A 12,406-nucleotide genomic window follows, 5' to 3' on the forward strand; every position below is an offset into this window, starting at 1 on the left:
GCCCCTGATGTTCTGGAATGAGGTTTCTACAAATTTAATATATTGCTCCTGAAATAGCCTATTAAAAATGATGACTAGTTCTAATCTACTACACTTTCTGGCAGGGACTATGATTGTGATCATTGGAGCAAAGGTCAATATGAATGAATGGAATCTGTTCTCAAGGCATCTATGAAAAAGTTTTCAGAAACCAGATAAGACTTTAATATAGGAAATTTTTGTCTGCCTAATCAAATTTAGATGCCCCAATACTGCCTGGAATTTATGCTTTAGATAGCAATCTGCAGGTGGCTTATACATGAATCATGTGTCTTAGAAAGGAGGTTCTGAAATAGGGAAACAACTTTTCCTCTTTTTTTCTGATGTTTCAAAGGTTCTTCTCCAAGACATGCTTCTAGACAAAAATCATTTCATTTTTCCTCAGACATTCAGCAGGGCTCAACTAGATAATTCTTTCATCACATGTGGCATTGGTGGGGATACATGGTGGCATTCAACTGGAAGCAGGCTGGACTGGCAGGTCCATATGGCTTCTCACATGTGCATGGGACTTTGGGAACTCAAAAGAGCTTGACTCAACTGGGCCCCTCTCCCTCTACATAAGGTGTCAAAGCTTTTCCACACAGTCTCTCTGACAGTGCACTTCTTATGTGACAACTCAGAGCTGCACGGGTGAGTGCTTTGAGAAAGTGGATGCTGCCAGTCTTTTACTCTCTGGTCTGAAGATTGGCACAATGTGGCTCCTGCTGGCTTCTCCTTGTCAAAGTCATCACAGAGCATGCCCAGATTCAAAAGGAGGGAGCATGGGCCCCACCTTACATTAGGAGATAAGTCAAGGAATTTGGAGCCTTTTTTAACCTGCCCCAAGGGGATTAAATGAAAAAACATTCACAGTTAAGACTTTGAGGATCTCTTCAGACAACCAGTGGACAACATCCAAAGATCTACATAGCAGTAAAATCCCCAGCTAAGTAATTTTCCATATAACCTCACATGTAGCCACCACCTGTCTATCAGTGGAGACTTACATGCTGTTAGTATGGCAAACAGGTTTCAGTAAAGCTTCCAGACTCAGACAGCATAGAGGAAGAAAGACCTGGCTGTCTACTTCTGAAAATCAGCCAGTAAGATTTCTATGAATCACAGTGGTCTGGTGGTGCAGGAACTGGCAGCGTTGCATTGTTTTGCATGAGTTTGGGGCTGACTAATCAGCAGATAACAACAACTTCTGTTTATAATACGATTACTTAAAAAGCTCTTTAATTTGGTAGAAACTCGACAGAGATTGGACCTCTAAATGCAGCTAATGAAAAGAAATCTCACATGTGAGATCCTGAAATTCTTTTCCATTTACAAAAAAAAAATTTTTGATGAAATGATATTTCTCTCATCCTTGAATACTTCTTCCTTAGTTATGCCAAAATGTCTACAAAATGCGTTGAAAGCATCTCATGTCTATATGCATACAAGTTGGATCCAAGCTGAAACGGTCTAGTTCACCAACTGTGCCAACTGGATTTAAGCTAGGGCCAGTTTTCCTTTCTACATACAAAGAAAAAGGAATTAACCTATAATCTGTAGCTTTGCCACCCACAGTTGGAAGGCCCCCTGATAGATTATTGTTGTAGCAACTACACTGCCACGGCATAAAATGGTGAATTATGACTCAAGTTTCAATTTAACATCTCTACTTCCTGACCCCTCTCTTTCATTTTGACACTCTTTCAATGTCTGTGACAATAATATGGGGGTAGGGGATGCCAGCATAAATCCAAACCTAGAAAGAATAACACACAAACTGATCAGTTCACACAATAAGTCACTTTCCTAAACTCTGTCATCAGTTTACTGGGGCCCGTCAGTGAGAAGTCCTCTGTTCAGACATCTGTCTCCACATTGCCGTCCTCTAAACAAGTGCTGGGCCTTAGGGTCCCAGAAGACTCATGAATTAATAATATTGTGAAAGGATTCTTCTTATGGTCACTTCCTAATGGCTTAAGTGTTTTCAGATCATTAAAGTCTTGACAAAAAAAAAATTAAAATATTGGGGTGGAGAGTAGAGGAGCAATACGAAACAAAGGAAATAAGTTTTAGCCAAAAGTGTTAGGATTCATAATTGTCGTTTAGAAATAAATCAAGATACATCATGTGTGTCACACTAAAAATACTTCTTGGTCACTTTCAACAGGGTAAGAGAATAAAGAAGGAGGGGAAATCCATTTTTTGATGTAGCCCTCCTGGTGTCTTTTTAAACAGGCTGTGGTTCTAGAAAGTCAAGGAAAAAAAATTAATTGGTTTACAAAAGTTTGATGAACACACATACGTTCTAGGAGCATATCCATAGCAAAAACAAGGTCCACTCTGATTGTGGGTGTGTGGGCACATTTCTTTATGTTTAGATTTCTGCCAAGGATCAATTAGATTACAGCTTTGTTTTCTTTGGTAGGTCAGCAATTAATCATCAAAGAATCATTTCTATTGTGTGTAGTTCTCCCTAAGGCATGCCATCTGCAGTGATCACCACACTGTCCTGTGTCTAACTGGTAGAAAGACTCAGGGTATGTAACTTGTACTAGGAATAGTGATGACTTATTTCTAAAGTCACATGGAAATTAGGCTACATCAATACCTGTCAATCAATTAGATTGAAAAAATCAAGAACAAAAACAAAACCAGATTGGTGTCAGAATCACACACTCTCCTGATCAAAGTAGTAAAATTTCTAATACATACTATCAACCCCAACACTTGTCTGTCAGTTTGTCCTGCTGTGGTGGCTTGCATGTTGCTATGAGAATGGAAGTTATCCCACTGTTATTTTAAACACCAGTATGGTACACCCATGGTGGGCAGGTTTCAGCTAAGCTTTCAGACTAAGACGGACTAGGAAGAAGGAGAGACAGACTACTTCTGAATGTTTAGCCATAGAAAACCTTTTGAATAACAGTGGAACACTATCAGATTAAATCAGAATATTGAATACTAATAATACATGATGATTTGCCTAAGAATATTGTCTGAAATAGTGCAGAAGATGAGCCCCTTAGGTTGGAAGACACTCAAAACACCACTGGGGAAGAGCTGCCTCCTCAAAGTAGTGTTGACTGTGATAACATGAATAGAGTAAAGCTTTCAGAATCTTCATTTGCTGATTGGCACAACTGAAAATGAAAAAGAGCTTTAAACATTCTTTAATTTTCAGTACACAGAATATACGAATTACGAATCTAGAAAAATTGGAAGTTGTTAAAAATAAAATGGCACTCCTAAAGGTCTCTATCATAGGTATTAGTGAGCAGAAATGAGCTGGTATTGGCTACTTTGAATCTCACAATCATATTGAAGAGGAATGACAATGCATTCATCATCAAAAAGAACATTTCAATATCTATCTTGACATATAATACTGTCTGTAATAGGATCATATTCATATACCTACAAAGAAGACCAGGAGTCCTGGTCTTGTGGTGTTGTGGAATAAAGCAGTGGACCACAGGTCAGTTTAAACCACAAGATCAGTGCTTCAAACTCACCAGCCACTCCTTGGAAACCCTATACAGGGTTGCTATGAGTTGGAACTAACTTAATGACACTTAATAACAGCAATAGTAACAAGGAAGATCAGTTAATACCACTATTATTTAAATTTACATACCAACCACTAAAACAAGTGATGATGAAATTGAAGAAGTCTACCTTTTTCAATCTGAAATTGAGCAAACATGAATCAAAATGTATTGATAATCACTGATGATTGTAATGCAAATTTTGGAAACAAAGAGGAAGGACCACATAGTTGGAAAATATGTCCTTTGGTGATAGAAACAATGCTGGAAACCACATGGTAGAATTTTGCAAGACCAATGACTTTTTCATTACAAGTACCTTTATTAAACAACATAAAAGTTGACTAAATAAGTGGATCTCACCAGATAGAATACACAGAAATCAAATTGACTACATCTGTGGAAAGAGACAGTAGAAAAGCTCCATATTATCAACCAAAACAAGCCCAGGGACAGATTGTGAACAAGTCATCAGTTGCTCATATGCAAGTTCAGGCTGAAGCTGAAGAAAATTAAAACAAATCTACATAAGCCAAAATATCACTTTGAACATTTCCCACCTGAATTTAGAGATAGATTACCTGAAGAACAGTTTTAATGTGTTGGGCGCTAAAGAACAAAGACAGGAAGAGTTGTGGGAGGATATCAAGAATATCATATAGAAAGAAAACAAAAGGTCGTTAAGAAGACAAGAAAGAAGGAAAAGAAAAAAAAAATGGAAGTCAGAAGAGACTCTGAAACTTGGTTCTCCATTGAAGAGCTGCTAAAGCAAATGAAAGAAATAAGGAGGTAAAAGAGCTGAACAGAAAGTGTCAAAGGGCAGCTTGAGAAAAATAAGCCAAATATTATAATGAGATATACAAAGGCCTGGAGTTAGAAAACCAAAAGGGAAAAATTTTCACAAGCTGAAAGAACTGAAGAAAAATTCAAGTCTTGACTTGAAATATTGAAGAATTCTCTGTGCAAAATCTTGAATGATGCAGAAAGCATCATAAGAAGATGGAAGGAATATGCAGAGCCACTGTACCAAAAAGAATTAGTCAATGTTCAACCATTTCAAGAGATTGTATATGTTCAAGAGCCAATGGTACTGAAAGATGAAGTCCAAGGTGCACTGAAGTCATTGGCAAAAACCATGGCTCTGGGAATTGATGGAATACAAATTAAAATAATTCAGCAAACTGATGTAGCACTGGAGGCGCACATTCATCTCTGCCAAGCAATTTGGAAGACAGCTCCCTAGCCAACTGTTCAGAAGAGATCCATGTTTGTGCTCATTCCCAAGAGCGGTCACCCAATGGAATGCAGAAATCACTATACAATACCATTAATATCACATGCAAGTAAAATCTTGTTACAGGCAAGTCAACAACAACTGCAACAGGAATTGCCAGAGGTTCAAGTTGGATTCAGACAAGAATGTGGAATGAGGGATATTACTGCTGAAAACAGAGAATACCAGAAAGATGTTTACCATGACAAATTATGGATAGCATTTCGGAGAACAAGTATTCTGAAATACTTAATTGTGCTCGTGAGGAACCTGTACATAGACCAAGAGGTAGTCATTTGAACAGAACAAAGGGACACTGAATGGTTTAAAATCAGGAAAAGTGTGTTCCAGGGCTGTGTTCTTTCACCATAATTACTCATTCTGGATGCTGAGCAAATAATCTGAGATGCTGGATTATATAAAGAAGAACATAACATCAGGATTGGAGGAAGACTGATTAACAACAACCTGTGATATGCAAATGATACAACCTTGTTTGCTGAAAATGAAGAGGACTTAATATACTTACTGATGGAGATCAAAGACTACAGCCTCCAGTATAGGTCGCACTTCAATGTAAAGAAAACAAAAATCCTCACCACTGGACCAATAAATAACATAATGATAAATAGAGAAAAGACAGAAGTTGTCAAAGCCTTCATTGTGCTTGGATACACTATCAACACTCATGGAATCAGCAGTCAAGAAATCAAATGGCATTAGGCCAATGTACTACACAAGACCTCTTAAAAGTGTTCAAGAGCAAAGATGCCAGTTTGATGACTAAAGTGCACCTGATCCATGCCATGATTATTTTCGATAGCATCATATGCATGTGACTGTTGGAAAAAGAATAAGGAAGACAGAAAATTTGATGTGTTTGAGTTATGGTGTTGGAGAATATTAAACGTACCATGGGCTACCAGAAGAACAAACAAATCTGTGTTGGAAGAAGTACAGCCAGAATGCTTTTTAGAAGCCAGGATGGCGAATCTTCATATCTTATACTTGGGACATATAAACAGAAGGGACAAGCCCCTGGAGAAGGACATCATGCTAGGTAAAGTATGGGGTCAGTGAAAAAGAGGAAGACCTCCAACAAGATGGATTTGTACAGTGGCAGCAACAATGGACTCAAGCTTGACAATGGTTATGAGGATGGTGCAGGACTGGGTAGTATTTCATTCTGTTGTTCTTGGGATAGCTATGAGTTTGCGCTGATTCGATGGCACCTAACAACAACTATAAACCTGACCACTCCTCTCTTCTATGGATGGAGCAGGCTGAATGGACCAATAGAAGGAAATTACGCTTTTCTCTGATTTGATTTTGCTTTAGATCCTTATGGTTAAGAACAACCTACATCCTGAAGAAGATTTTAATAAATTACTTTCTGATTGGGAAATCTTAATACTTTCTAGTTAGTTCTTTCCTTGTCATGCCTATTGCTTTATTTCTTCTATATTCTCATGGCATCATGGTTAACTGTGTGTACCCTGTATTTCTTCTGCAGGTGGAGCTCAGTTTTCCTAAGTATGTCATACTTAAAATATCTCTTGATCACTTTCAACATTGTTGAACACCCTTTTTCTTTACTTTCTTGCCATGGTTTTCGTGATGCATCCCTCTTTCTTGTTTCTTCTCACCACTCTGATGCTCATTATAGTTACTTTGCTGTCTCAGGACCATATTTCTCCCCTGGCAACGTCTCCCATGCCACCTATCAAACTGTAAATACACAGATAAGTCACAGACTGTATACTGTGGACTCCAAACCCTTATAACTAACTACCTATGAGATAAGTACATTTTTATATTTCAAAGACATATCAAACTTAATACAACTCTACCAGCACTGAGAAATGGACCAATTTTGACAAGATATAGTGCTGATGGGATGTGTTCAGTCATGGCATGTGAACTTTCCAGAAAATTTTGCTCAGAAGCTTCCAAACCTTCTGGAACTGTGTCTTCATTCAAATAACATAATTGTGCTTCCAGAAGCCATTGGGTGGGTCCCTTATAAAACCACAGTGTCTGGATCTTAGTGACAATGCCTTAGAAATTGTTTGCCCAGAAATTGGTCATCTGAGTGCTTTATGTCATCTTCAATTAGCTGAGAATCAACTACAGTTCCTACCAATAGAGGTTGGTGATTTGAAGGAAATGCAAACACTAGACATTTCTACCAATCATTTGCTAACTTTACCGGAGCAGCTTCACCTGTTCCTTTCTCTGCAGTTCCTAACTGTAGACCGAAATCATCTATGGTGTGTAAAACATCATCTCTGCCAGCTTCCTAGCCTCAACGAGCTCTCTGTGGCTGGAAATTGTTTTGCAGTTTTGCCACATGATTTAGGGTGCTCTTGAGAACTATAATACGTGTATGTAGATAAAAACCATTCACCTGAAACGTTTGCCATCCTATCTGTACAATATAGTCATCGGGTGCAGTGGCTGTGGTGCTCCCATTCAAGTTTCATAGATGAAGTTCTTTTCCTTTTCATTGGGGCAACTCACTGTGTTCCTCCCATCGGAGGTGAAGTCCCTAGGGTCAAAGAAGGCTCATGTTCTGCCTCTGCAAGAGTTAGCCATGAGGAGTTTGTATCACACCTATCATCAGTTAGTTTCTAAAAGATTTGAACTTTCTGTCTCCATTCTCACTACCCAGAAGTTTTCTGGGGCTGTTGCACTGTCCCCTGGTGAGGTGAGCCTGTTACTGGTGAGGTGAGCCCATGTTTACTATTGTCTACCCCAAGCTGTTTCCCTTGAGAGAGAGAGAGATGCTGATGGCAGGGCTGCATCATGGGAGGACAACTGTGAGTTTTGTGGCTTACTGCTGCTCCACCCAATGTTTGCAAACTTTTGACCTGTTGAGTTTATAAACATGCAATAGTCCTCAGAAGCATTGCTGGCTTGATACTGTTGTTGTCTATGACTGCACACTGTTGGTGGGAGGAGGCCAGCCAGGAAAACAAGCCTTCCCATCCTGCCTCATCAAATTCAGGAGACTACAGAACTCTCTGGAATGTCATGACCAAACTTCAGAGCAAACTGCCTTTACCCTTACCCAAAGTTGGAATATATTACCCCCAAAATTAAAACAAACAAACAAAAAAACTTAATACAAGTATTGCTTGTTGCTGTTGTTAGGTGTCATTGAATAGGTACCAACTCATAGAAACCTTATGCACAGCAGAACAAAACACTGCCCGATCCTGGGCCAACCTCACAATTGTTGCCATGCTTGAGCCCATTGATACTGCCATTTTCCTAGTCCATCTTGCTGGGGGTCTTCTTCTTTTTCTCTAACCCTCCACCTTACTGAACCTGATACCCTTCTCCAGCAACTGGTCCCTCCTGACAATATGTCTGAAATATGAGAGACGAAGTTTGGCCATCTTGGCCTCCAAGGATCACTCTGGTTGCACTTCTCCCAACACAAATCTGTTGGTTTTTTTGGCAGCCCATGGCAACACCATAACTCAAAAGCATCAATTCTTCTATGGTCTTTCTTATTCACTGTCCAGCTTTTGCATGCCTATGAGGTTATTGAAAATATATTCATAAGGTTTTCAGTTACTAAATATTCAGAAATAGTTCATCACTCTTTCTCCCTAGTCTGTCTTCATCTGGAAGCTCATCTGAAACCTGTCCACATTGGGTGACCCTGCTAGTATTTAAAATACCAGGTGGCATAGCTTCCAGAATCACAGAAACTTACAAGCCACCACAGCAAGACAAACTGACAGACGAGTGGTGGACAAGTATTGCTAGTAAGGTTCCAATTCATACATGCATGGGTTTATTCCAAACAAGATGGGTTTAACCTTGTATCTGTCATCAGTGGTAGGCTGCAGACAATGTCTCTCTGTAATGTACTTGTTTTAATCTCATATAGGAACCCTGGTAGTAGAGTGGGCTACAAATTGGGCTGCTAACCAGAAGGTCAGAAGTTCGAATCTATTTGCCACTCTATGGGTGAAGGATGAGGCTTTCTGCTCGTACAGCCTCGGAAACTCTATATAGGGTGGCTATGAGTCAGAACCGACTCCATGGCACACAAGCACTGTGAACACCACTCTCATTAGGATGCTGTCAAAAGAAAAAAAAAAAAAAAAACCAAAAGCAATCCACTCAAAACAGTGGAATCTAAGGGCTGGGTCAAGTAAAGTCAAGGTAGAAAGGTCAGAGCAGAGGGTTATGACAACAGTTTTTGTTTCTTTGATTTTTCATTCCAAAGGGTTAATCTTGATAGACACAGAACAATCACAGGGATTTATTATGAAGGTGTTTTAAGAAAATTGAAAAGGCGAGGAAAGTTGCACCAAGAAATCTTTTTTCCATTATGACAATGTTTCTGCTCATTCTTCAAAGGTAGCAAGGGATGTCATACAAGAGTTCTCTTATGAATCTTTACTCCATTGCACCCTGTAGCCCTGATCATGCCCTTCAGGCTTCTTTCTGTTCCTGATACTCAAAGAACATTTTAAAGGAATACAATTTGAGTCCCTTGAAGATACCCAAACTGCCATTTTTTAAAACAAGTGACTAAAATACAGAGTCAGAAAATAAAATCCAAAAATGGTATCAGAACGAATTGATAAAGAATTTAAAAGAATGATAGTTAGGTACATTCAATGAATTGAGAAAATGAGTAAGAAAGCTGCAGATGAAAGCAAGGAGAACACAGACAAAAACTTTAGAAGAATTAAGGAAAGCACTACAGGAGCAAACTGGCAAATGAAAAAATTAGAAACCGTAGAAAAACAGTAAACAGAAATCCAGAAGATTAATACTAAGATTTAAGAAATAGGCTAGGGGCAAAGAAGTAGAAATTAATCAATGGAAGGCCAAATTAGTGAACTTGGAAGACAAATTTCTCAATATTCATATGCTAAAGGAACATTCAGAAAAAAAAGAACAACAACAAATCTGAAGAAAAGTAAGAATTATGTGGGGTACCATCAACAGGAATAAGTTACATGTGATCAGAATTCCAGAATGGGAAGAGACACATAAAAAACACAGAAAACTTTGTTGAAGAATTATTGGAGGATTTTCCCCTGACATCATAAAAAATGAGAAGATATGCATTCAAGAAGCTGAACAAACTCCAAACAGGTCAGACCTCGAAAAAATAATCACCAAGATATAATCAAACTCTCCAAAACCAAAGACAAGAAAAGAATCCTAAGAGCAGCTCAAGAAAAACAAAAAGTTACCTACAAAGAAAAACTAAATAAAATAAATCTCTAATTTCGCAGCAGAAATCATGCAGGCAAGAAGGCAATGGGATGACATATATAAATAAAACTCTGAAAGAAAAATAATTGCCAACCAAGAATTACATATCCAGCAAAATTGTCCCTCAAATGTTAAGTGCCATCAAGTCAGTTCTGAGTCATAGCAACTCTGTGGAGGGTTTCCAAGGAGCAGCTGGTGGGTTTGAACAGCTGACCTTGCAATTAGTTGGCCAGTGCTTATCCCATAGTGCCACACCAGGACTCCTTAACCATCACTTGTTGTTGTTAAGTACTGTCGAGTCACCTTCAACTCATAACAACCTTGTCTAAGCTTTCTAAGGAGCAGCTAGTGAATTTGAACCGCTGACCTCGGGGTTCAAACCAACCTTGCAATCCAGTGCTTATCCAGCACTACACCAGGACTCCTTAATCATTCCTTGGTGGTGATGGTGGGGCTGGTGTGCCGCAGAGTTGTTTCCAACTCATAATGACCCTACATAGGGTTTCAATGCTGTAAATCTCTATAGGAGTAGAAAGTGTCTTTTTCCTGAAGAATGGCTGGCAATTTTGAACTGCTGACCTTGAGGTTAGGAGTTGTAACCGCTTGTAACCACTACACTACCAGAGCTCCTTTAATCATCACTTAGAAAGTCAAAAGTTACCTCCTAAATATCTCTTGAATTTCATCATTCTTCTATCTCTACCATAGTCCCCTCATAACCCACTCATGTTCAGGTCTATGCATTCTACTCTCCACATTTCAAACACAATACTTTTTGTGAAACTCACCCTGATCATATAATTCTACATGAATAAAACATTTTAGTTTCCTGTTGGTCTTTCAGTAAAATCTCACATTTTAGTTTGCCTTAGAAGGCCCTGCATAGCCTGACCCTGTGACCTGCAGTCACATGAGACTTCCACTTTTGGCTCTTTGTGCTTCTTCCCACTCCAGGACCTTTACCTGTGCTCCCTCACACCACCCCGCTTTATTGATGAACTACTGTTTATCATACAGATCTCAACAAAATAACCACATCTCCAGGAAAGTCTTCTTGATCTTTGTGACTAGTCCATGTTTCCCATTATTAGGGCAACTGTATGGTTTATTTTCTAAACCAGGACTAGTGAGAGACTGAAATTAGACAACTATTAATGAGTATGTTGGGATATAGGCAGAAACTACGACTGCTCTTGGTAAACTAATACTATAGTGACCAGACTTATGAAACTCCCAGAGCAGTATGTATATCTTTTCTTGCTTGAAAACAGCAATATAAATAGATTAATCAATAAAAACAGTTGCTATCAAGTCAAGTTTTCGCAACTAGATAGTCATACATTTCTTCAAGGGCACTTCTGGATGGATTGAACCTCCAACCTTTGAGCATACCACCAGAGTCCACTTCTTCTGCTGGTAGTTGTGAATTTGCACACATTTGTGTAACTCTTAGAATTATTTTTGTTCCACCAGAATAGACTGTAAGCTTCATGTGGTTAGAAGATCTTTCAAATATTGTATTTTGGGATCTTCATTGTGTTCCCAGATATAACTTAACAACAACAAAATCTGGCTGCCACCAAGTCTATTCTGATTCACAGTGACCCTATGTGTTATAGACATGAACTGCTTCATAGCTTTCTTGGCTGTGACCTTTACAAAGCAGTTTTTCAGGACTTTCTTCCACAGCACCTCTGGGTAGATTTGAACCATCAATCTTTCAGCTGGTGACCAAGTATAAGTAGTTTGAGCCACCCGGGGAAGACTTAACATAGTGCCTGGCACATAGGCAAACTAAAACCATTGCCACTGAGTCAATGCTGACTCATAGTAGTCCTATCTAGAGTTTCTTTATGGGGCCAGACAGCCTCATCTTTCTTCCTTCAGCTGCTGGTGGGTTTGAAACACTGAGCTTTCAGTAGCAACCCAATACCTAATCCATACCGCCCCCAGGGCTCCTTAGGCATACTTTTTAAATGTCATTGAGTCGGTTCCAACTCATAGCAACCCTGTATAAGGGTTTCTGAGGCGCAACCAGTGAGTTGATACTACTGACCTTGTAGTTTAAGCTGAACTTGTGGTCCAATGCTTATCCTACAGCACCAAGCCAGGGCTCTACACCAGCATATAATAGATGCTCAAAATTAGTTTCATCAGTGAATGCATAACTTTTGTTCTGTCTGCATATTCATAAAATTATTTTTTTTTATCTTGACCATTTTTCTTCCTCAAATGGAGCCTCAGTAAGCGGCACTATCTGGAGCTAGTAAAACTCATCCATTTTTCCAATAAGCCATATATTTCTATGCTGCCCAAATGT

General features: G+C 39.0%; 1 pseudogene; it reads left to right on the forward strand.

Annotated features, from left to right (window-relative positions):
* The first annotated feature begins 6,731 nt into the window (after positions 1-6,731).
* LOC102822631 lies at positions 6,732-7,724 on the forward strand (annotated as a pseudogene).
* Positions 7,725-12,406: the final 4,682 nt, after the last annotated feature.

This window comes from Chrysochloris asiatica, unplaced genomic scaffold (genome assembly GCF_000296735.1).
Source record: "Chrysochloris asiatica unplaced genomic scaffold, ChrAsi1.0 scaffold00172, whole genome shotgun sequence".
In the NCBI taxonomy this organism is placed as follows: Eukaryota; Metazoa; Chordata; class Mammalia; order Afrosoricida; family Chrysochloridae; genus Chrysochloris; species Chrysochloris asiatica.